General features: G+C 35.4%; 1 long non-coding RNA gene across 1 annotated transcript; it reads right to left on the bottom strand.

Moving 5' to 3' along the window:
• Window positions 1-17190: 17190 nt before the first annotated feature.
• LOC137014898 (uncharacterized) lies at window positions 17191-20132 on the bottom strand. Its single transcript, XR_010893905.1, has 3 exons — window positions 20094-20132; window positions 19944-20000; window positions 17191-18654 (listed from the first exon to the last, which is right to left on the bottom strand). It is a non-coding gene; the product is annotated as an uncharacterized lncRNA (long non-coding RNA).
• Between the last annotated feature and the right edge of the window lie 7000 nt (window positions 20133-27132).

Consider the following 27132-nt stretch of genomic DNA (forward strand, 5'->3'; position numbering starts at 1 on the left):
AAGTGTGCCAACCAACCCCGCTCTCCCCTACATGTATTTTACACTAAAACATAAATTAATGCAAATTGCCGGTTTGGACAGAATGAAAGTTAAAAAAAAAATTAACCTTCCCAGTTATTATCAGCATGTTTGCACACGATTTTTACTATAACTTGATAATTTAAACAGAGACCTTCCCCGGCTATTTGCACAGGAACATCACGGCACTTTATTTAGACTCAGAGCATCGAACATCTTATAATAGCCTACTAGTTCGGTAAATATTTATATAACGGCAAATATAAATAATAATAATTTTTTAAAAAAACTCTAAAATGATAATAAATCGTGATTTAAAAGCACTTACCGTAACTGCAGAAACTGAGTGAAAACTGACGATGTGATCAGCTGTCAGTGTGTACTGTCTGCGGGAGAAAAAAACAAAACAAAACAAGTGCTGTAATTCCGAGAATCAGTGTCGCACACATAATTTCCCTGTATCTCAGATGTTCTTGCATAATAGCCTATTGGCCTGGCACGTGCACGCATGCGAGATGAAAAATCTCAATTTGCAGATCATGTGAGTCACAGCTGCGGGAATATGCAAATTACTGAAGATATGACAATACACTGGAAGAACAAATAACTGTCACTTCTTTTAGAGCGTGTGTGTGTGTGTGTGTGTGTGTGTGTGCATGCATGTAGCTATTTCACTTGTCCAACAGTTTAGATTTACGAAGCTGACCGCGACTCGCTGTTTGAATGAATGGACAATGACAGTTTACACAGCAGGACTCACACTTATTAGCTATGAATTTTTATAAACAAAGCAGGTAAATATCGAGTATCGAGTGGATTAAAGACTCGCTGATTTACCTCGAGTCACACGCAAGAACCTGCTAATCACAGAAACGGCTCACAGTTGAAGTGTATTTAAATGTAAATCACAAGTTTAGCGAATCTTTGGGTGCAGAGAGCAGAATTACTCCTCTCCTGAAATATCCTGGATGAATTAAAGTGCGTTTCTTAGATGAAGTGGAGAGAAGGAAAGTACAGACAGTTTCACACTGAACTGAAGTCAGCCCTGCTGCTGTGAGTTACACACTTCAAGGTAGGCTATAGATCACTACATTGGAGCTGCTTCAGACAATTAATTTAGCCTATCCAAAACAGTAAGAGTATCAAAATATGCTAACGCTTTTTGATTCCATAACATATCATTCCTTTAAAAATAATAATAATAACAGTTGTTATTCCACGTTATACAGCAAATTCCATTTTTATTACTGAATCCAGGTTAGTAGCCATACCTGCAGCACGGGGATCCGGTGTTTAGGTGATGATGGGCTGCTGCAGCTCTCAGAAAGAGTCTGATTTACTGTCTGTGCGGCGATTTGTAGAATCACACATCATCACTCATATATGGGCATGTTCCTGCGGGGCACTCCCCGTCTCAGTTCACTCGCATGATGTCTATCAGAAGTCAACTAAAGTCAACACAACAGGTTATGCGCGCACCCGTGCTTCAGTCAACCAGTGCGCAGTCGAATAACGGGCTGAAATACAGAGATTTTATCGGGGAATTGAAATGTTACGTCACAGACTGCGATGTTTGGCTTCCCTTGAGCAGTAATTGTTTTTACAGTGTAGAAGGACATTCTCCTACCAGGAAGCGTTTTACAGCTCGACGCCATTTGCAATGTATATGACTAATATACTGTAGCAACAAACTGTAGAATAAGTTTTGACTAACTCTTACTGCATGTACGCAGAAGTGCCATAAAAACAAGTTTTTATGTGGGGTTGAAAAGTCTTTGTGTAGACATACAAAACAAGACCAACAAAAGTGTATTCACGTAAACTGTCTTCAGAGGAGGAAAATCAAGAACAGCTCTCCTGCTTATGTACAGTGACACATGAGAGCCGCATGTTAATGAGTGGTCAGAACTGTAATTATATCTTTAGCAAATATATTTGGTGGTATCATGGTAACTTGTCTGTATTTGTTGTGTATTTCAGTGACTGTGGTGATCTAAAATATGTTTATACGATAGATATTGAGTCAAATATGTTGGTCTATAAAGTTTTCATTCTTGTTTAAGGTGGTAACATCACTTGCAGGTCTTTTGTTGCCTCACATCTTTACAGCTGTGTATCTTGTCTTTCTTGCACAGTGCTGAGGGAACTTATTACTCATCATGTGTTGCTTGGGGGAAATGCCAAGTGATAAAGAAACACAAGTGGTATGCATGAAAGGTGGATAGAGTAAAATTGCACATAGTTTTAAACATGCACATAGTGCTTTACTAATCAACCGAATATATTTGCAGACTTTTTATTCAATCCTTTGAACAGTTTATGAATGCTTTACATTTCAAAATAACTTTATAGCAGATGATTGTGAGAAAATGCTCAAAATTTGAGATGAAAAGCGCCAAAATGTTACAACAATCCCAGTCTCTTCTACTGATGAGAAAATATACTGTAGTGTCTCCTGAACATCCATCAGATCAGCTTTACTGATGACCAGTGTGTGTAAAACACTGAACATTACCCAATGTTAACAGATACAACTTTTGATTGTAATAATGTATTAGTAAATGTTGAGATGAAGTGTGAGTCTAACTGCGGTTTCTGTCACCAAATTAACCTCAACACTTCCTCTAACACACTCATTGTTATCTATTCATGTCACCTAGGCTATAACAGGTCAGAAGGTGATGAAAATGATGGTCATATAATTACTTTCAGTGACACATTACTTACCATGTTTTGATTTGAGGGAAACTCCCTAAAATTCAAAGAAACATGTCGATATGAACCACACCATCTCAGATAATCAGGATAAAATCAATTTGGCAATGATACGGTTGTTGAGTCTGTGTGAAGATATTTCTTACCTGCAGGATCAGAAGATCTGAAGCGTGATGCTTCTCAGAAAAAAAAAATACAGTACAAAACATTAATAACCACTTTTTAAATGAAACATGAAGACGGCTGTGGCATTTGGCTTTAGCTTCAGTTAAAGTTGTGTGTGGTGAAACTCTGTTAACTCTTTTTTATGCTTCTGCTTGACCTGCAACACTGAACAAGCTCACATTTACAGACAAAAGTGAGGTAGGCTTGTATTTAAGCACGCAAACATGTGCAAAAAAAAAAAAAAATGAAAAGCTGTGATGAAAGTCACAGCTATCAGCCAAGTCCTACATTCACTGTTGCCTCCAACCTGAACAAACACCCGCCTCTTCATCACACCCGTGACCACATCACCCACATGACTTCTAGGAATGAACAGAAAGGTGCAGACATCTCACAGCACTCACCAGCGTGAGACAGCACTGACAGAGGGAATTAAGATGGCCGTGGTGTGATCGGATGAATTAAAGTGTTCACTCAAAACTGATCATTTACTCGCCCTCATGTCATCCAATGTAAAAAATATTGGACCCAACTGACTTTTAATGTATGGACCAAAAAACAAAAAAAGATATTTCACAAAATATCCTCTTTTGTTTTTTAAGAATAATACAATATTAAAACATCAACAGCAGCTTTATTTACATTTGTTCAAGAGAATGTTTTATCAATTCAAGACACAACTCCTCACTGAACCAGTAATAAACATTATAATGTGGCCTCAACAAAATCAAACAATAGTCTGGATCTATATGAAGATAAAAAAGGTGTTTAATTGCTCCGATCATGAGACATGTCCATAACTTGACCAATGTAGGTTCAAGACCTTGATACATAACCACATGAAAGGCACACGTACAAACAAACAAACAATTCACACAAGCACATGGTTAAATAACTGAGCAAATAACAAGCAACACATTCGGAAATAATTAGCATGACCAAAAAGAACTACAAAGACCATGAACAAGAACTACAAAAGAACATTAACGAAAACAAAGTTTTGCTTCTTTTCAGAACAAATCACTGAAATGATTGTGATGATGGTTTAAAAACCACATTTATTCAGTACACATGAATGGCGAACCAAAAATGATTTGTATAAATATTTATACTATTAAGGCTCCGGTATATTTGAAACGAACTTCTTTTTCGTTCTTCGTTTAGGGGTAAAATGAAGTTCGAAACGTGTGACCAGAGATATACTGTAAACGACCATCTAACGCCGCCCACACTGCTAAGATCGACGTTTAGATGAATATGTAAATATGTGCTGTGCACTTTCTTCACAGTAACAAAATAAACACAACAAAAATGAGAAAACAGTAAGCATTTATTATAGAAAGCATAAGAAAAGCGTCTGATCATAACAACATGGGAATGTTAGCACTAGTTGGTTTTATATTCGCACATTCGGACTTCTGATAAATTCAGACTTTCCAATAAATGTGCAATAAATTAATGTTTGCAAATTTTAAGCAGCGACATGATATTGACAACCAACGATTGTCAACTTACAACATTTTTCACAGTCGATCAAAATAGGCAAGTATTGTTTTAATGGCATATTTACCTGTGAATAATAAGACTATTGAATACGGATGTCCGAATGTGCGAATATAAAACCAACTTTACCGAAGTTCCAAAGTAGCACTCCAGTCACGTCACGTCTTCATATAGCACTTTATTCAATGGATTGCTTAAAATCAAGCAGCTTTATCAAACATGAAAAACAGTGTTAGTGCCTCATTTTTTTATAAGCACAACTTCATTTTGTACTATAAAGCAGCTATCTAGTCTGTTCATGTTTTCACCCGCAGAGATCTTACCTGAACAAACTCAACAGATCAAATGAGTCAGTGGTCCACGCGAGTGAAGGCGGAGCCTCAGCGCACACCTCCTGTTACGTTATCGTCACTGACCAATGGTAGTACAAAGGTGTTTTGGTGCTGGAACGAACTTTTCCTGAAAGTTTGCTTTGGCAAGGCGTTTCGAACTTCCAAAAAGAACACAAAACGAACTTTGTTTTGGCCTGATCTTGTTCGAAATGACGTCACATCAGTTCTTTCTTCGATTTTGTTTGAAGTATACCGGAGCCTTTACACCCCTATAGAGAAGAGGAGAATGTTTTTTTCTAACAAAGTGCCTTGCTTTAAGCTTGTGGGTTCATTAAATGCATGCAGAACAAGTGTCTTTAGCTGCTTCTTGAAGGTCATATGGAGGTCAGCAGCTCATTTCAACAGAGAGGAACAGAGACAGTGAAGGGTTTGGAAATCCACTTTGTACTTCGTTGTGAAGGAAAAACAAGGCGGTGTAAGGGGAGTACATATTAAAAATGAGCTGTGATGTTGATTCAAAGCATCAGATGGTGATCATCATCTGGACACTGAAGATTCCTGCAGTGAACGAGGATCATCAGGTCCAACCTTCAGATCCCTGTGTGAAACATATTCAGATTCAGTTTGGATTCATCCATCTCAGCTGTAGGTTACTTCATCATCCATCTGTGTCACCTCTGAAATGATCATGTGATTCAGTGAAACACAGTTCAAGCCTTTCTCTCAGTTTGATCACTCACCTGTTCCCTGGATCATCCTCATGCTCACAGGTGAGCCGCGCTTCCCTCTGAAAACAACAGACTAACACTTATTATTGCATACTTTGGTTTCTAGGTGATTTGTTTTGGATCCTTCAGAAAAACTTTAACTCGATTTTTCTTAAAACTGACTTTGCTGACTATGTACTTCAAACAGATGTAGCCTAGTCATTTTTTGTCAAATCATATGACATTTTGAAGGATTTTCAGCAGAGAATGTGACAATAACAATAACTCATTTTTGAAAATTTGATCATTGCGACTCATTTTGCCAGCACGGGTCACATGTATAAATTCATTATCTAGAAATTTTTTTTACAAATGTGACAGATTCGTAAAAAAATGTTAAAGCTTGTTAAGATGTTAAGATGAAATGAATAAAAATATGATGATGACCTGAGTTCTTGTGAACTAGTGTCAGAGGTAAAGACTGAAGTACGATGTTAGGAAAGATCAGTCTGGACTCACCTGAAGATCTTTTTCCTCAGCGTGAAACAGAGAAATGCCAGAAGAAAGATGATGACAAGAACAGAAATCCACCACAAGTGATCTATACAAGCCATTGACAATAAAACCATGAATACATAAACCAGTGAAATCATCTAATCACTAACAATGATGAATCAATATTAGAGTTTAAAGGGTTTAAAGCTCTTGATGTTTTACCTGAGAGCTGGAGAGATGGAGTCACTTCATCCAGAACATCTTTAAAACACACAATGATCACAAATATCAGACAATATGACAGAACACAAAGGCCTGTTCACATTCAAACTGGATTGAGTCTGAATCAGATCTGAATCAATGTTTTATTAGTGAATTAATTTATCAGCTGAAACTCACCTGAGTTTGGAGTCGCTGCAGTTTCATTCCTCACTGAAAAACACATTCACAATCATCATGATTCACTTACAGAAGATTCACTTCAACACAGAGTTTGATCTGAATCAGGACAGATTCACTTCAACACAGAGTTTGATCTGAATCAGGACAGATTCACTTCAACACAGAGTTTGATCTGAATCAGGACAGATTCACTTCAACACAGAGTTTGATCTGAATTAGGACAGATGTGTGTAATGTCTATAATAATGTCAAGGCAGATTCTCACAGTAATTAATGTGTTTTAAGTGTATCAGAAGTGAATCTCAGTCATCATTTCCTCTCCTTCATGTCACTCCAAACCTCTGTGACTTTAATTTTAATGGACCAAAAACAATATTAAAAAATATCTGCTTTTGTGTTTGACAGAGGAAAGAAAGTAATTTAGGTTTGACATGAGGATATTTCAGTGCGTCTTTAAGGATCATCTGTCCATCGGTTGTGTTGTGAAGTGTCTCTCACCTCTGAACACGGTCTCATGTGTGATCTGAAATGAAAGAAAGAATCATCAGAGCAGTGTTTAGTGTTCATGAAGGATTCATTACTGTGTGAGTTTATTGTGTTCATGTTGAACTGCAGCTCTAATTAAATCAAAATAATAAGATCATCATTTCTGTGTTTAAAGGGGTGATGAACTGAGAGATCAAATTTTCCTTGAGCTTTTAACATATAAGAAGTCATCATACTATAAGAATATCCTGTAAGTTTCAGAACTGAAACTTCCTTGTTAGTCCAATAAAAGCTTTTACTGACACCAGGGGCCAGTTGAATAAAATTAGTCACTATATTAAAACTGTGTCTTAAAACAACACCGTTCATGACCCCTTTAAATATGAAAACAGATGAATGTTGAGAGAGATTGAGTTGATTTACTCCTTTAGAATGACACTGAATGTCATGATGAAGTTCATCCACACAGTCAGAAGTGACGAGTCGATCAGATGATACAGACGTCACGGGATACATCACTTTGTGTGGATCTGAAGGATCTGCTAACAGATGCCCGTCCTGAACAAATCAAGCACAAGAGGATCAAGTAATGCATTTGAGTGAGTATGATGGTGTAGTTTGAGGACAGAAATGTTTTGGTCAGAAATTACCAAATGTCCTCACAAAGATTAGTTGGGCCCCACAGAAACAAGATGTCTTATATGAGACTAAATGATGACTCAATATACTATGCTCCTTCACTACACTATCCATAAACCCACTCATTGAATCTGATTGGCTGAGAGCCGTCTCCAGCTGTACAATACTCCAGAATCAGCACTGGAACCGTTTCAGCGTTTGTGTCACTCCGCTTGCGGCGACTGTCATGGCGGCAGTCCATATTTTTTATAAATACTACTGTTATTGTCAGTTTTTAAAGTTTTTTAGATAAGAATGTAGTTGTTTAGACCTCAAATGTGATTTATATATAAACATAGCGCCTGTTTGAGAATTTGTTTAGATGCTGTCGGAGAAGCAAGTCAGCGATTGTTCAGTACTCATGTATCCACTGAGAACAGCTTCATTTCAGCCAGTCCTTCAGGATTTTACCGCTGGCACAAGATATAATTCATGTTGGGTATATGAAATGGGCAATCTTCGGTCTTATTAATCTATTACTAGTTCCTGAGTGAATCTAATTGGGTTAAGGGCTAAGTTAACATTCATAATTTTATATTTAGGCTCTATTTAACTTAAATCCTGTTCTAGAGCACTGCTTTTGTACGTTAAACTGAATTGTATGATTGTGTTTATTTCCTATTGTCTTTTATAATGCCTATTGTTGTAAATAATATGATATATAGATATAAATCTGATGATTTTCTATGGTTTCTATGAGACGAAAGGGAGGCATGACTCCTGCTGTAACTTTACCTGCGGGTGTCGCTGTTGGGCAGTGTTCCTTTAGAAATACGAGTAACTTGGGCTCTTTTTAATGTCATAATAGAAATACGAGTAACTTGGGCTCTTTTTAATGTCATAATTTGTAATATTTGTGTTATTTTCTCATCCTATTTTTTTGCCTCCTCAGAGGAAATGCCCCTGGAACGCTGTGATTACCTACAGCTGAACCACAATTTGTGGTTTATGATGACACAAATGTGTATAATGACATGGGTATTACAATGGACACTTTTCGTGAACCAAGTTGCTTAAAAAACACATTAAACAGTGTACTGTACTGTACTTACAAGTACAGTAAGTACAGTACAGTATAAAAACCATTACGCCTAGTCCCTGTAAACCATATATACACAAGTGTGTGTGTGTGTGTGTGTGTGTGTAACAGTCACCTCTGTATACCAGCTCTGCTCACAGTCAGGATCATTGAGTGTTTGATTCAGAATCACAGGCAGAATCATGAACACAAACCCCACTGAGGACTGAATCTCTCCACACGTCATGTTGATGATAGACATGATCCACTGCTGAAAAAGAGGGAAAACATTCATTTAATTAACAAGTACATACTTGTTAGATTCAAATCAAAAAACAAATCCTATTTTTGTCCTTGTCCTCAGCCAAATTGGAGCTACAGCTTTTATAGTTTACGCTGTTACGCTAAAAACTGCTTTTCTACACTAAAACAAACATGAAATTATACATATATTCTACAAATAAATACTATTTTACAACTATCCCCATGTTTTCGGTCAGTCCTGTCACTTTCACATAAAACTCTACATACAGTAAAATGTTTGTGTAGCTGTCACAGATAAAGGTGTATCAGTTGATTGCTTTTTGAAAGGGTATTTTGTGTATTACAAATGTTGTGTAATGTATTATGAATGTTCATTTGGAAATTGTATTTTGTGTATTGAAATCATTTGGTAATAGCGACGCCTACAGGTGAACATTGTGTAGTGCTATAATCTGTCATGTGATCTAGCTAGCGGGGTGAATATTAGAACCACGAGGAGATGTACAAGAACAAAAAGGTTTCTGATCGAGAGAAGAATATTTGTTTGGGAAAAATGTCTCCAAATGTCTTTTAATGTCTCCTGGATTTCTGAGTAGAAGGCACAATGTTTATTTTTTGGATTTCATCTGTTAATTCGCAAATTAATGTGCTTTGTGTGTTGATACTAATTTAATAACCTACAAACTTGTAAACTGTGATATGGACATAAATACACACACATTATGCATCTAAATGATATTGAATGATATCCAAAAGGTGTCACGATGTGCAGATGGTGTCGAAATAAGGCCAAGATGGCGTAATGCTGAGTTTTGCAAAGAAGACATTAAACGTTCAGACATCAGTTAAAGCGTGATTCTTTAAATCAGAAGAAAACCTTCAGGAGCCGTTACAGTTTGCAATAGGCCTTTAAGGGTATGACTCAGAGGAAGTGACATCATTTGACTGAGATGGAGCTGACACTGATCAAGGGTGAGTTCTTTCATTGAGTTTTATGATTTTAAGCTTGTTTATGTGTGTTTGTTTGAGGAGGACGAGCTAAAGGGTCAGGCCCTGTCACTGTAAAACATCCCAGAAAATAATGAAAATGTTTAAATCCAAAACATGTCTGAAAAGGCTCCTGAATTTCCTTGCCTGCATGTTAACAGTTTTTATGCTAGCATGCTAGCAGCCTGAGTAATGGCAGTTTAAAATGGCCGACTGTCAGGCCCTGTCACATCAGTCCCATCACATCACAAACATTACAAATAAATGGCATTGATATTTTTTATTACCTTTATTGCATATAATATGTATTTAATGCATGTAATAGCGAAACATTATTTGAATAAATAGACATTATACTGTAAATTTGAAGGTTTTTATGCTCATCTTTTACCTAGGCATGTAGCACAGCTTTTGAGGTTGCACTTTGTATATTAATGATATTTCACTTAATATTGCAGCTTGGTAATAACAGTGATACCATGGTAATATCTACATTAATACCTAGGAAATGACATGCAATTTTCGTTATTTCCATGTAATTTCCTAAGTAATAATGTAGATATTACCATAGTATTACCCTGTTATTACTGAGCCGTAATATGATGTGGTACCACAGTTACTTTACATTGTGCTATTCAGTTAAATGACTATTGATTTCATTTGCTGTATCACAGTAAAATGTACTTATCTATGAAGTTATATTTCCATAGAACGACACAGTAACTGAATAGAGTATAACCTTTAAATGACTGTTAAATGGTGGTTTCTCATAGTTTAACATGTTCTCCATATGACTCAATGTTCAGATTCAAGAATAAGATGTTTTTTTTCCCCAAGATATCTCATAAGTGAAAGTGTATGTTTCTGGTAGAATGTCCCATTAATTAATTGTACACATCGCACGTTAGGAGCTTTTATAAGCTGTAGGCTATGAACTGAACGGATCTGTTTTCTGCTCAATATGACTGTGACTGAAGCCCAACTGAAGCCCAACACCAGTGCGCTCCATCCAAAAAAGTTAATATTTGCACGAGCCGTTCATGCGATACTGATGATAAAATGTGCGACCCTTCAGGATTCTTTTGAGGATATAGTAAAACGCTATGGAGAAAGTTGAACATGATCTAAAACAGCCACTAAAATGTCTGATGAAAAGAGGGAAAAACATCATCCTGCAACCTTTTTAAACTCTTGAAGACCACATTGACTAGAATTTATCACGGTCTATTGTATTTATTGTGGCAAATTTTGACTAGTTGTTGAATTTATAACAGATAATCTGTTAAGGGAATAAATTTTTCACTAAAGATTTATATTACAACTGTGGCATGTTGTAGTTTCTAACGGTGTTGCTATTTCTCATAACAAATGCTATAAACAGAAAGAAAGAAAATGGTCTTACCTGTAATTATATCATTATTGTAACAAATGCTTTAGTTGACAATAACAAGAATTATGTTATTTTAATGTCGAGTACAAGTTAGAAAGAGCTTTAAAATATGGACCTTCTTGAATTTGACTAAACAATTGATTTTGTTTAAGAATGTATGAATATAAATATTTGATTACTGTACTGTATTTTTCTATTACATTTATATCTGCGTAATAAATCATCTGCAAGTGCTACAGCCATGGGAGGTCTCTGACTAAATACTGATACCTAGTCAAAAGTAATAGGTCATTATTATTAAATTGCAGCTATTTCCCCACAAAAGCTGTTTGATCAGTATAGTGAAGCCCCGTTGATTTAACCGAGAAGAGAAATATGTGATCAGAGATGATAAAGCGTTCTACAAATCAAATATGATTAAAATAAAAACGCGCTCTTGCGTTAATACATTTACTCATACACTTCTCATTGTCTTGGATTCTTAAAAAAAAGTAAATACTCCTTCTTAAAGATTTAAACTTGACATCTTTTACCAGGCACGTGAGTATCAACATTCATACAAACTGTACCGGTAGACTGTTTGTTTATGTTTGTATACATGTGTTAGCTCTCTTTCTTAAATGTCAGTTTCATTATATTCCAGGTAAACGTCGCTTATTGTGATTATTTTGTTGTACAGTTATGCATGTGTCTTAAGTTATGAATCATCATTCAAACAGCAACAATAAAAAACAATTTTAGCAGTACATTTATTGGATTAAACTGATAATTGAAGTTTCTATTTCTGTGATTTTTGTCCTTTCTGAAATTCCTCATTCAAATAACTCATCCCGGGGCTGACACTGGATCCTCCCGGGATAAAAAGAATGCTTCAACTTAACTATAACCATGCTAATCATAGAAACCTTAATCTGCATAAACTGGGTCATGATCATTGAATGTATTTTGAAAATATATTTCATACCTTAAATCGGCTCCTTCCTCAAAGTAAGTGCAGGAATCCTGTGACAGCTCTGATGTTGAATGCACGAGCCATTTATACCAGACCTTCGTGACGTCACCGCATAGATTAGCCCACTCAGAGAGCGTGTGGCTTGCAGAATAATCCTCTCAGAGAGTGTGTGGTTTGCAGAACATCCCTTTTTTAAGAGCGTTTGGTTTGCAGAATAATCCTCTCTCAGACCATGTGGTTTGCAGCACATCCCTTTTTTCAGAACGTTTGGTTTGCAGAATAATCCTCTTTCAGAATGTTTGGTTTGCAGAACATCCCCTTTTCAGACCATGTGGTTTGCAGAGTAACCCTCTTTCAGAATGTTTGGTTTGCAGAACATCCCTTTTTTCAGAACGTTTGGTTTGCAGAATAATCCCTCTCTCAGAATGTTTGGTTTGCAGAACATCCCCTTTTCAGACCATGTGGTTTGCAGAGTAACCCTCTTTCAGAATGTTTGGTTTGCAGAACAGCCCTCCAGATGTTCTCAAGGTGTGTTTCTTTCATGATCCAGTATAATGAATGCAAGCAGAGATCGAGCGCCTCCTCGGTCCAGTCCAGTATATTCCAGTCCAGTTACATTCAGTGTAAGGTGTCGAACCGATTACTGTGAATGTTCCAGTCCAGTTCTGTTCCTCTGCTACTCAACCCCATTAGAAATCAGGAGTTTTCAAAGAGTGAGGTGCACTTCTTTAAGTTTCTCCAGTTTTCTTTCATCCGTGACTCGATCCACAAGCATTGGTTCCGAAGTCGAGTACATTAGATCAGAATCACATTCATCACCTGCATTCACCAACATGAGTTTTCTCCTCACAAATGTCAGCTTCATGCTTATTCATCATAATATATCCATTTTCTCCCAGTACAGTGTTTCCAGATGAATGTTTCTGTCGCTGGATCATCTGGACTGGAGCTGCTGGTCACTGAAAGAGACAGAAATATGGAGTATGATCGTATAAAATAAGTCAAGTGTATCTTTTTTCCTCACATTTTCATTCTTCCTCAAAAGAATGAAATACATCGACACACAAGACAGCAGCAAACAAACTAAACGTCACTTAAAACCAAATGTTAGCTCAGCCTGAAGGTGGTCTGGATAGGAACCAAATTACTCTAAATGAACTTTGAACACAAAGACAATTCAAACTAACATGTTTCTTATTTCTCAAAGTAAACAGAATCTTACCAGGAAGTGTTTTAGATGTCAATGCCATTTAAACTCTCCCTCTCAGTGCGAACAGGTCACATAAACTCAGGATAACGCTTCTGAGAAAACAAAGAGCATTCAAAATGATGAAAAACAATCACAATACATGTTTATCATTATGAATAACACCAATAAATCAAGAAAGAAATATAAACTCACCAGGAGTTGAGCTGCTCAGATTTACTTTCACTTTCGGCTCTAATGGAAACACTCCTCACTGAAGCAGTTACATAATCTTCTTCTGCAGTTACTCATTTCCCTTTGTCTAATTTCTGCGTCTTCTTCTCACCGAGACTGCATGAGATCTGCAAATGCTGTCTAACTTTGCCAAAAGAGTGACTTGAGATTGAGAAATATTTCACTGGCAAGATTACTCTCTAGAATTTACTCCTCGCTCTAAAACTTTTTCTAATTTTGAGCCTCTCTCTTTCTGATCTTGTAGATATAGTTCAGCACTTGAGACCATTAGATGTCATTCCCTCTCGACAACGTCTCCAGGTTCTGGATGTTTATGCATCATAAATCTTGTTTAAAGCCTATCCTGTAGTTCTTAGTAACTATCACCTGATATCAAAGATGTCTTTATTTTTGTCTAAAAATTTAGAGAAGGCTATTTATCATCAGCTGTTCTAATTTTTGAATGAAATGATCAATTTCAGTCAGGTTTCAGGTCTAAACACAGTACAGAGTCTGCACTTTTAAAAGTGAACAATGATTTATTGCTCGCTGTTGAGTCAGGAAAGTGTGCTGTTCTCGTTCTCCTTGATCTTACGGCAGCATTTGACACAACTGAAGATGAACTTCTTTTAGGGCAGTTGTGTCAGATCCAGGGTAAAGCCTAGTGTTCGGCTCCATTAGGTCACATGGTCACCTTAATGGGTATGGCAGTAGGCCTAATACATTTTTATTGCAGGATTAACAGAGATTTATTCCTGCATAACAAATACTGTGTATTGTTAAATAAAAGAGAAAAGTAGCCTAAATAAATTAAAGCGATCTGGTTGATATATTAGTGCCATGTTAATTAAACGGCCCTGCCACAAGCCGATCACAGGGATTTCTGTTGCAAATGTTGACCAATCTGGGGTGTTTAAGTAACCGTAGTGCTCATATTAATATTTTAATGCATTCAAACATCGATTAGACATAAATGTACAGTTTATCTCTAAAGATTTTTCACACTTTTCGTGTTACTTCGGTGTTTAGAGAACGATATCACCGGCTGAGACATAAGTTTCCCGTTATGTAGGAAAGCGCAGACTCTCGAGCAGCAAACCTCTCTTTACACAACATAAACAGAGGCATAGGTCGCCGTCGCTTCGCTCGAACAATATAGGTTCTCACTTGGTCTCTTTGAGAAGACTGTGACCTCGACCAGTGTTTTAGTTATGCCCAGATGTCAGGAATAAAAGAAGGAAAAGGATACACATAGACGATAGAGTTGGAAGTCCCACACGACTTTATGCATAGCTTCAAAAGATCTTCGCACTCTGCATACATGAAATGTGAAGCTGGATTGGATGGATTAATACAAACTCAAACTAACAGAAAGCATTTGTGTTTTATTATTTAAAGCGTGTAAACTGAGTTTCAGGAGGTGCATCTCCGGTCGCCATCTTCACTGTATAATCTGAACACAAAAGCTCATAAAGACGGTTTCTTGAGAACAGATAAACAAAAACTATCTCCGTATATTCTCGAAATGATTCATAATATTACTAAATCAACATATGAGCATAAAACACAGCGCTGCGTTGAATATAATCTCACAGGAGTCGAGCTGCTGTTCAAGTTTGTTTACTTTCACTTTCGGTTCCTGGTTTTTTTTATTTATTTATTTTTTTATAACTTTTATTGTATTAACGAATTACAATTACAGTCAGGGGGTACATTAAATAAACTTCATTAAAAAAAAAACATAAAATAAATACATAAATAAAGTAAACCAGACAAATTTAGAAAGAAAAAAAAAAGTTAAATAATATGAAAATGTTTACAAATAGAAGCACACTTTATAGCTTTCTTATTTTTTAAACATAACACTGTGTTTAAGTATTGATTTAATTCTGATTTCAAAATTAAAAACAAAGGCTTATTTCCTCCAAATTTAGATTTATGAATACAAAATTTAGCTAAAAGAAGCAACAGATTAATTAAATAATATTCCTTATGATAACATTTGTTATAGGAAAAGAAACCAAATAAAACATTTTTAAAGCACAGTTCAAAGCTGGGCATGATGTGAGCCTTAATAAAAGAACAGAAGTCTGACCAAAAATTAACTAAATAAGGACAACTCCAAAATAAATGATATAATGTTTCAACATGTAAACCACAAAATGTACAAAGTGTTTCAATAGGTTCCTGGTCATGTAATGCTCTCAGTTGCAGTGACGTCATCAGCAGCAGCATCACGTGATCCTATAGAGGAGACGCCTGATATTCTGGATGTGTCTTTATGACTAAAATCTCGTCATCAGATTGAATGAAGATTTAGCGCCATCTGCTGGACACTCAAACATCAACAGAAACTTCAAGCAGTAAAACTTTTTTTTTTTTTTTTTTTAAATTTAACATATCAAGATTTACAAACAAACATGGCTGCATAAAATCCGTTTCTTCAAAGTAAGATACAGACAAGATATAGCCTGAGGGAGCAGCACTTAATACAAACAGGAAAATATTTGCAGTCTTATAAACAAAAATAAAGATGATTTATATTTAAAAAACAAAAAAAAACAAAACAAACAACAACAATAGAAAAAGGAGATTGTAACATGACATAAGGGGAGGATTCAGTCATTGTTTAGCTATTAACCTCAGTTGGGAAGTGTTTTAGGGTATCAAATATTTTTTGTGCTTTAGGACCTTTCAAGATTTTTAAAGATTTCATATACCGTTTAAATTAATTTTAAAAAACAACAAATTTGGGAGATGATTTCACAATTCTACATTTGTGAATGAAGAATTTGGCTAGACATACGATTGTATTAATACAGAGCTCATCACCCTTGTCTTGCAATATCAAACCAAATGTTATGTTGTCTCTAGAGAAAGAGGTTGGGAATGAAGACATCTGTTGATTAACCCATTTATATATATCACACCAAAACGTCTGAATCACATTACATGAGAAAAACACATGGTCCACAGTTTCAACATCCTTTTCACAGAATGTACATGTATTATCCTCTATATTAAAGCGAAGATTCAGTAAATCTTTAAAGGGGTAAATATTATTCATTACTTTGAAGTGTGTTTCTTTCACTTTAGGAGGTATAGAGAGTGTTAGATACATTGTTCTTAATTTAGTGATTAAATCTTTATCAAATTTTTGTAGGATGTTATTTTTATTTTGTCTATTAGGGTAAAGATAATCAATAAAACATTTTCTAATAAAGTGGTTAGTACATTTTTTATCAAGAATATAGATCCCTTGAATTGATAGTGGGGCCAATTGTGGTTGTATCGTATAATATGCCAAAATGCTTCTTGTTAGAAGGACAAAACCTTGGGGTAGTGCTTTATGTAATTTAAAAAAGTCTGATTCTGAGGGTTTGAAATTATGTTTGATGCAAAATTGTTCATAATTTAAAAAATGTCCGTTGGTATTGTAAGGAACCCCGCATCGGCCCAAAAACGGAATCCGACACCCGGGCGAAGGTTAACGCGTGTATGCCTTTTCAGTGTCTCTGAATGTTCACTTAATTTCACTCGTTTAATCTGACTCCAATTTCAAATGATTATTACTCTTAGGTTGTGTTTCCAATTAGAAATTCATCATTAGTTATATTTGATGATTCTGGATATTCCATATTTCAATTGTTCAGTCATTAGGGACCCGATGCCGCACAGAGATACTTGCCCCGGGATTTTGCATTAAACTCATGGACATAAACTCGCCAGTCTGATCTTCGTCAGAGGGTGTAATAAGTTGGCTAATACCTCGAGTCGGTTGCCTACTGCTCACTCGAACAAAAGTGTATTTAATTTAGCCACTTCCATATAACTTGCTAAATCAGCGGTGAACAGAAATCAAAAGGTCTTCAGATGAAGTGCCTACTGCTCCTTCATTCATGCGCCTTCAGTTTGTTCTACCCTGGACACAGATTTACGGTAGCATTAGCCTCCCATAATTTACTGGTAATAATGATATCAGGAGAATCCAGAGCAAATCAAATATAACATTTTATTTGTCAGGTAAAAGTGTATCATGTCAATTACACAAATAACCAATTAAAGCCAATTCAGAAATGATAAATGCATAAAGAAATGCATATACACACAGTGACGTGTGAGTGTCTTCAGACATTCACCCATCTCTGGCTACAGATGATCCCATCTGACTGCTTTGCTTTTTACCTTTTATACCAGGACCAGAACAAAAGGGAGGAGAGGAGAAGAGACACCACCCAAAAAGAGAACAGAATTTTCCTTAGTTCTCAATCTTCTTCATAATTCTAGTGACTGCTGTGAAATTGAGACCATTTTACCAATCGCACTGAGACATTTAAAATGATACCAAACATAAAAAGGGAAAAACAATAGATACACAAGTTACATTATATATCTTGAAGAGTTTTCAGTGACTTGAGTCGGGGGAAGGTGTGTGTGTGTGTGTGTGTGTGTGTGTGTGTGTGTGTGTGGAGGGGGAGGCGTTGTCCTTTTGGGGTTAGGGCAAGGCGTTGTCACTTGCTACTTCTTTGAGATCTTCTTCTCTAGGTAAGTTTTATTGCTTTATTGCAGGATGTCGATCTCAGTTTTCGTTTAGCAGGAAAATCAAGCCTTACAATGTGTTTGTTTGTATATAATTAAGCTATTAGCACAATGTGAGTATCTATATCTATCATTTTAGTTAGATCGTTTTAATAAAATATTTGACATTAACATGGTTTTAAACTTTAAAAAGCTAAAAATGGAGCATTGCCTACGAAGATAAATTGGCTCCGCCCACTTACGCCCTCAGGCTGTTAGTCTGGTGCTGTCGTCCTCAGACTGTCATGACGTTAGTCCTATCTCAACTGTTCAGCCAGATAGTTTTTCTCTAACTGTTCAGCCAGATAGTTTTCTTTCATCTTCTCCAGGATTGTAAGCGTGGTCTTTACAGCTCCTTCTGGTCCATGACGCGCCAACATCAGATCCACAATGTCAGTGGCTTTTGCCTTCTCCAAATCAGCAACTGAAGCAAGACGATCATTCTTTAAGTGCCATTTAAACTTCTCCAGGTTTTCACTGCTCAGATCCTCCAGTATCTCAAGAAGCAGGTGTGGAACTGACATCTTCAGTCACTGAAATATTTCTGTTTGACAAGAAAAAAAGATTTGTATATTACTACATGTGCTAAAAAACTGAAAACAGCAGTTCTACAAACATGAGTTCTACATGCTTTTTATAAAGTATTTTTATATTGTAGTATATGGATATTTTATTGCACAGTCCACAGGACATGCCAGATTTACATTTGTGACAAACTTTGAATTGAATTGAAATATGTGTACTGAATGTCATTTAAACTAGGGTGCTGACAACATCTGAGTGAATTAAGAAGAGGGGTTGACCTCTGATGTCTGATGGCGCTGATAACAAGCAGAATCACTGGAGGAAAGATGAACAAGTAAAGCTTTGCTTTGTTTCTCCAGGTCCTTCCAAGCTATCTCAAGTAGGTGTTCTCAGTTATTTGATTGTTATTGTTCTCTAGGTTTGTTTTTATCCCCTCGTGGAGTTTTTGTTTTCCCATGTGTTTTTTCCATTTTCTGTTATGTTATTAATACCTCTGTCTGAGAAGAACTTTTGTTTTTTCTTGCAAAGCCCTTTTTTAAAAAAATAAATAAAAATAAATCCACATTGCCTGGAGTACTGCCTTGAGTGTTTCGGTTAGGTCCAACATTTCATCCTCTGAGGCCCAGTGGCAGTTTTCTCAAACCACTACACCAAAGGCCTGAGTTCAAGCCTGGCTTGTGATGTGTTATTAATTTAGTTTTATTTGTGTGTGTGTGTGTGTGTGTGTGTGTGTTCTTGTATACATGGTTTATGAGGATGAGGTATCATAATACACATTAAGTCTTTGTTTCTGACAGTTCTGAACACATGCGCAATCTTTAATTATATCCGGTATTAGGAAGTCATTATAATGCAGCCAAAGATAAATTATGAGCAACGCAATGAACATACCCATTCATGAGCGACTATCAAAGGTATACCCATGAAAAGATACAGGTAAAAGAAAATATTTAATTTCAGTCGTATAGTAAGAAATAATATAAATCAATTAAATTGCCCACTGTTGCTTAAATTACAGTAGGCTATTAGATGATTGTTATTAAATTATGAAACAATCATGATCAACACTGGAGTACAGAAGAGGGCGGAGTGTCTCATTCATGTGAGGCTTCTTTCGCTGACGTTTGATCCAGAGCCATTAAATATGATTCTTTTTGATGATTACATTTTTGATATTCAGATTACTCTCGAAGAACATTATCTCTGAACTAAATAAGCTCTTCACACTACAAGACAATCCAAACTAAGTAAATAGTTTCTTATTACTTCAGCAGTGTAGGCTAAACAGTGTTTTTGTTTTGTTTTTACCAGGAAGTGTCGCCATTTTCGATAATTCTGATCACAACGAGCCCATGAAGATGATTCCTAGAAAACAAACACATTTATAATCTATAAGTATGGACTACATTTAAGGATTTATAACATCTTAAAAGCATAAAACAGGAAATATGATCTTACCAGGAGTCGAGCTTCGTTCAGATTTACTTTCACTTTCGGTTCCGCTTTTTTTTTTTTTTTTTTTTTTTTTAACAAAACAAATGATTCAACACACTGAATCCAACATATAACATGGCACATATTCTCAACCAAATTAAAAAAAGAAAATAATAAAAAAAAAATAAATAAAAAATAAAAAGTTAAAAATAAATATTTCTTCCTTTTTCTTATTGACAAATGCAAGATTCATAGAATTTGGTAAACATAGTGGGGACATTACAGTATAAAGAATTCCTCCATAAAGTTTAACAAAATGTCATTCTTTTTTTTAAAATAAATTTTAATGACTTGTTCAGCGATTCCATCTCTTTAAAAAATAAATTGCATTTAAGAATGCGTTTTGCAAATTTTTGTTTATGGATATAATATTTACCATGCAAAATGTAGAAATTCACAACAAATTTTGTTTCTGTTTGTGAAAGAACAAATAACGTCTTTTAGAGATCATTTCTTGGGGCAAAAAGAAAAGAACTAACATCAGACCAAAATTTTAGAGATAAATCACAGTTGTAAAACAAATGAGCCAAGTCTTCCTCATTTACAGTACAAAAAGAGCATTTGCTGTCAAAGGTTATACATGGGTAGATTTTATGAAGTATTTTAAAATGTACCTCTTTAACTTTATTCAGCATACAAAATTTATATGGATTTAGCCATGCCTCTTTCCAATTAATATCAGTTATTTGTGCATTCCAAAAAAAAAAAAAAAAAAATCGCTCTAGGAGAGATTTTATGATTGGATTTTTTTTAAAAATTAATCTAATATGTTTGTTATTACAGGAATGAGAAAATAGTTTGATACCATCAACTATTAACTATCAACTAGTTTCCTTTTGTTACTTCCAATAGTAAAGTGACTTTTCATTAAATGTTTCAACCCATTTGGAATAAAATTCACAACTTGCTGAAACTGTTTAAATGGAATGGGGAAATTGTAGGTAAACATAAATTCTTCATAAGACAAAACATTTCCATTTTCATCAAACAAATCCATCACAAAGTATATATTTTTTTCAGACCATTTGTGTATAAATAAAGATTTATTCCTAGAGGAAATGAGACAATTGTTCCACAGAAGCATTTTGTGTGGAGGAAAATTGTGGTGGCAACCAATTTTCCAAGCTAATAACACTTGCTGGTAAAATCTGGATAGATTAATTAGTAGTTTTCCAGGCAGATAGTTACATCTCAGTAGAAAAGATAAACCTCCAAGCTTTTTGAAAATAGACTGAGGAATAAAGAACCATAATGAATAATTTTCATTTCTTTGACAGTTTCTTAACCAATTAAGCTTAAAAGTATTGATAATATATATATATATATATATATATATATATATATATATATATATATATGTACAGTACAGTCAAAAATTTTGGAACAACTAAGATTTTTAATGTTTTTAAAAGAAGTTTCGTCTGCTCACCAAGGCTACATTTATTTAATTAAAAATACAGTAAAAAACAGTAATATTGTGAAATATTATTACAATTTAAAATAACTGTTTTCTATTTGAATATATTTCACAAAGTAATTTATTCCTGTGATGGCAAAGCTGAATTTTCAGCATCGTTACTCCAATCTTCAGTGTCACATGATCCTTCAGAAATCATTCTAATATGCTGATCTGCTGCTCAAGAAACATTTAATGTGTACAATTGTACAAAATATTTGTGTACAATATTTTTTTTCAGGATTATTTGATGAATAGAAAGTTCAAAAGAACAGTGTTTATCTGAAATATAATCTTTTGTAACATTATAAATGTCTTTACTGCCACTTTTGATTGATTTAATGCATCCTTGCTGAATAAAAGTATTCATTTCTTTAATTTCTTTTCAAAAAAATAAAAATAAAAATTCTTACTGACCCCAAACTTTTGAACGGTAGTGTATAATGTTACAGAAGCTTTGTATTTCAGATAAATGCTGTTCGTTTGAACTTTCTATTCATCAAGGAATCCTGAAAAAAAGTACACAACTGTTTTCAACATTGAAAATAATCATAAATGTTTATTGAGCAGCAAATCAGCATATTAGAATGATTTCTGAAGGATCATGTGACACTGAAGACTGGAGTAACGATGCTGAAAATTCAGCTTTGCATCACAGGAATAAATTACTTTGTCAAATATATTTAAATAGTACACAGTTATTTTAAATTGTAATAATATTTCACAATATTACTGTTTTTTACTGTATTTTTAATTAAATAAATGTAGCCTTGGTGAGCAGACGAAACTTCTTTTAAAAACATTACAAATCTTAGTGGTTCCAAACTTTTGGACTGTACTACATCACCATCAGCTCTTTTGCCAGATATAATATCCTTTTTTTTAATTTGCAAGGTTTATTTTTCCAAATAAAGCCAAGAAAGGTTTTTATTAATTCCTTTGGAAGTTTTATCACTGACATAAAGGGATAGAGCTGGGTAAACAAACCTGGAAAGACTTTAGGCCTGTTCATTCTGTCACTGATAATCTCAATGATGGATATCTGGCGCCTCCTGCTAGACACTCAGAAAAGATCAACATCAACACGTCGAAGGACATTCGGTGTCAGAAACGGATCAAATTCTGCTGTTGTTATTGTCAGGCGTGTGCTGCAGTAAATCCAGAGTCACTGCAGTTACTGGCACATTGTTTCTCACTGTATCTCTGATTTTATGATGTGTATTAAAGCTGCTGTAGGGAGTTTTTAGAAAACGTTGACTTAACCTGAAAATTTGAACAAGCACAACTCACAGGTCACTCCCCCTTGCTCTCTGCTGCGCTACAGCCCTCCCTCCACAGCTCCTCCCCCATCACAACGGAGCCTGCCGTGAACGCGCAGGTTAGTAAGGCGGATAAACAGTTATGGCACATTCACTGGTACAGACGAAACATCAACAATATGATTTACATTGACTATGGCCTGCCCATACTTTGACTACAAACTTGGTCCTCAAAACATTACGTATTTTGCAATACATGTAATGTAACTATATGACGTTGCACTATTTCTATAAGTAATAAATAGCTAGTAAGATAATATAACGGTAACTAACGTTACAGTATGCAAGTAATTATTCTATCGATATGTAATGCTAAATAAGGTTTGCTAGTACATTATTTCAGCAACATGACAAGCCAGTGAATTAGTAGGTTTCAATAGTTGCTTTGCACAGTGCGTGACATTTTATCTGTATGTTATGCGGCTAGAGTTTTGACACCGAGTCAATGGGCTCCGACGAGGAATTCACACCCACAGCGCCTTCGAGGAGTCAACGGGCGGGGAGAAGAGGAAGCATCAGGCAGGGGACGGGCAGGCCTGTTTTGAAATTATCTTAGTTGTGTAGTTCTTAAAAAATGAAACAAATCAAGCAGGGATACTTACTTGTCAAGCAGAAATGTGGCTGACTCTGCATCGGTTTTTAATCCTTTCAGGACACGTAGCTCCCTCCACCTCGGAAAAGCCGCTCCGATATTTACCCTCGTTTTATTTCGGGCTCTATCTAATTCTTTCTTTTTGGCTTTTATCATCGTCATTGTCTTTTTCCGTTTACCCGTCTTTATTTTATGAGCAGGTGCCACTCGAGGAATTGGCAGTTTGGATTGTTTTTCTGCCATGAGCAAAGCTGCGGCACACCGGTAATCTTGAATTTGACGCCTGTATGCGCTGGCGCTGTGCATGAGAGGGGTGAGATCAGCGCGCACGCGAGCTTGATTGACACTGCTAAGACACTCCTCCTGGCTCTGATTGGTTGTTTCTTACCGGGAGCGGTGTATTTCTGCAAATGGCAATAGGACCACCGGGAGGAGCCAGAGGAGCTTGATTTTTTCACAGATTATCTGTCTCATATTCTACTGTCAGGACATAATAACAGGTTTAATAAATATGTAAAAAATACATTTTTACAAAAGTTACCTACTGCAGCTTTAATGTCAATCATTGAACTGATCACAGATTTAACTCATCATTTACCTCACAGTTCACTCCCTACACAGGTGAAAAAAGTACATTTCTATAATCTACTTAAAGTGCTCTATTTTCGTACACTAATTTTGTACTTAATTTACTAAAAAATCATCTTTAGTACTTCTTAAGTTAATCTTAAGAACATCTAAGTGTACTCAACTGTGCTATTTTGAGACACCATGAAATATGAACTAAAATGTGCTTTATATCTCTGTATTTAAAAAAAATATATTCCTCAAAATGAATCTAAATGACTCTAATAAACCACAAACACCGTACCTTATAATGATGTAATATATTATAATACAGTAATCAAATAGATTGTGGACACAATTATTGTATTTAAGTAATTGTAATTCACCACTGGCGTATAAGAAAGCATGGTCTCTGCGGTCTTCTTGAATTTACTGTAATTATAGCTGGCTTGACCATGTATTTTCTAACCACGGTTAGCCTGTCTAATTGGCGTAGTTTCTGTTTCACAGTTACTAGACAGCATCCGGCTCATTAGCATTTATTTTGTGACCTGCATCATGCTAATTATGAACCAAAAGTACAAGTCAGTTCACGCAAGAGTAACTCATGTCTATTTCAGCCAAGTGTGTCACGCAGTACTACAAACCACAACCTACAAATTACACCCCTAAATTACACCCCGCTATGAAACAGCCTTCCAGGATGTCATCAGAGCATGAGTTTTAGAGGGTATGCACGTGATGTCACCGTCGACCGTTACGACTGCGGTCACGCCCGCTGAGTGGCTCAAAGACTGAGCGGCAGCATTGGTTTTCAGTGTGAGTACCGCGAAAAACACACAAAACACTTCCAAAACGGGAAAGAGCTTTGTGACTGACTGTACAAATAGCTTTGACTCAAAAACTGAGGTATATTTTTACAGACTGCCGACAGATACAGCAAAAAGAAGCAAATGGATCGCTGCAATTCACAGAAACAGCTGGACTCCAACAGAGAATCATGGATTTGGAGTTATCATTTTGTGTCAAATTGTTGGATTTTGAGGTAAAATCATACCCTTTATTGTTATATATTGTGTTGACAACTCATGAATTAAATATTTTCCATTTATGTTCTGCATAATTGGGTGTTTTTAAATAAACACTGACAAAAACTATACAAGATATACAGTATTATATATATATATATATATATATATATATATATATATATATATATAACATTGATAAATGTGAGTACTCTGATTTAAACCTACCTATATTGTAGTTATATAAAATATTCACAGGCAGATTTGTTTTAAGTATTTCCCCAGCGTCGAAATCAGGCACAGGAAACACGACTCCAGGCTGCATGTCAATATCCATGGATTAGGTTTCTTTGACATGTCATAAGCCCAACCTTCTTTGTAATTGTTTGTTTTACTCGTGTTTTCGCAGTTTCCTCTATTAAATCCAGTCATGCAGCAGGTTCTTTTTCCACTCAGGGAGCGCATTTCGGCGGGAAAGTGACGTCGATGCATATCCTCTATATTTAAGCTGTGAATATTTCAAATGAAAACATTCCATACACAATTTTATTATTAAACATTCAATAAAACATATGCCCCGTGACTCCACAGTTTCTTCCTCCCATAAATGTTGTAACTAAAAGTGTCACTTCACATTTCTGTCCTTCAAGTTTTATATATTCTCTATAAAATGGTTATGTTTAGGTTTGGGGTAGGGTGAAGGGATCTACAATTTATCTATAAAATTATACAAAAATTTTTATGATAAAAAAAAAAAAAAAGATTTGTAAATATTTTAAATTTCTTTAGCTGTAAATACGTAACAATGTTTACATTTTAGATTCTATCCAAATGTTCAAAAATGCATTTTGCACCTGAAAATGTTGATTTATTGAAATGATTATGTAATGATATTAACAATGAGCCTAGGCTGAGTGGACATAATGATAGATCTAACAAATCGTAGTTGATGAAAATAACTAATTTTTAACCTTCAAATATTGCAGTGCAAACACTGTTTCCGCTTCCTTGTTCCAATATCTACTAACCTTGTTACAGATGGTTAGCTAACTGCGCTAGGGATGCCAGAAGACAGTATTAGTAACAGATTTGGCCTAAAAATTTCCAAAGATCCTTTAAAAAGTCCATCCTTTTGAAAATCACTGAATAATTTGCACAATAAAGAAAAGCATGTACTGTTTTCCACTGATAAAATCATCAAACATAACCAGATCCACTGTATGGACTTTTAATGTACCAATAACAACCTGAACATTTCAAAATGTGTCCCAATGTAGCCACATTGAAAATGAACAAGACCCTGAAGACTTTATACTGAGTGATTGTGTGATAACCTATTTAAATGAACACAATCCACATTGTTGAAATAAATATTTTCAATGACCTATTGCGGTGAGTTGTAAAGTTCCTTTATGCATAAATAATATTTGAGACTTTCCTCAAAAGCAGTTCCTTTCTGCATAAATACTGGCCACACAAACACAGATGAGGAACACAACGCAGGAGAGAAACTTAAACATTAATTATTTGTTCTGAATAAACATATTCTTTATTATTATTCTCTATCTTTCTCTCACACTGTTGGAGAGATTTATAAAGAATGAAGTTGTGTTTATGAATTATACAGACTGCAAGTGTTTAAAAATGAAAATAGCGACGGCTCTTGTCTCCGTGAATACAGTAAGAAACGATGGTAACTTTAACCACATTTAACAGTACATTAGCAACATGCTAACGAAACATTTAGAAAGACAATTTACAAATATCACTAAAAATATCATGTTATCATGGATCATGTCAGTTATTATTGCTCCATCTGCCATTTTTCGCTATTGTCCTTGCTTGCATGCTTCACAATACCTGCAGAACATCTGATGATTCGGCTGAGGTCCAAATGACAGTCATCAGTGAAAACTGGAGATTCACCCGTAGTCAAAAGCAAAAGATGTCGGACTGCAGAGTGGCTACAGAAATTTAAATCTACAGGTAACACTAATACACTCTAAATACACATAGTCACGCAATGCTGATGTTGTTAACA

This window comes from Chanodichthys erythropterus, chromosome 3 (genome assembly GCF_024489055.1).
Source record: "Chanodichthys erythropterus isolate Z2021 chromosome 3, ASM2448905v1, whole genome shotgun sequence".
Taxonomy (NCBI): domain Eukaryota; kingdom Metazoa; phylum Chordata; class Actinopteri; order Cypriniformes; family Xenocyprididae; genus Chanodichthys; species Chanodichthys erythropterus.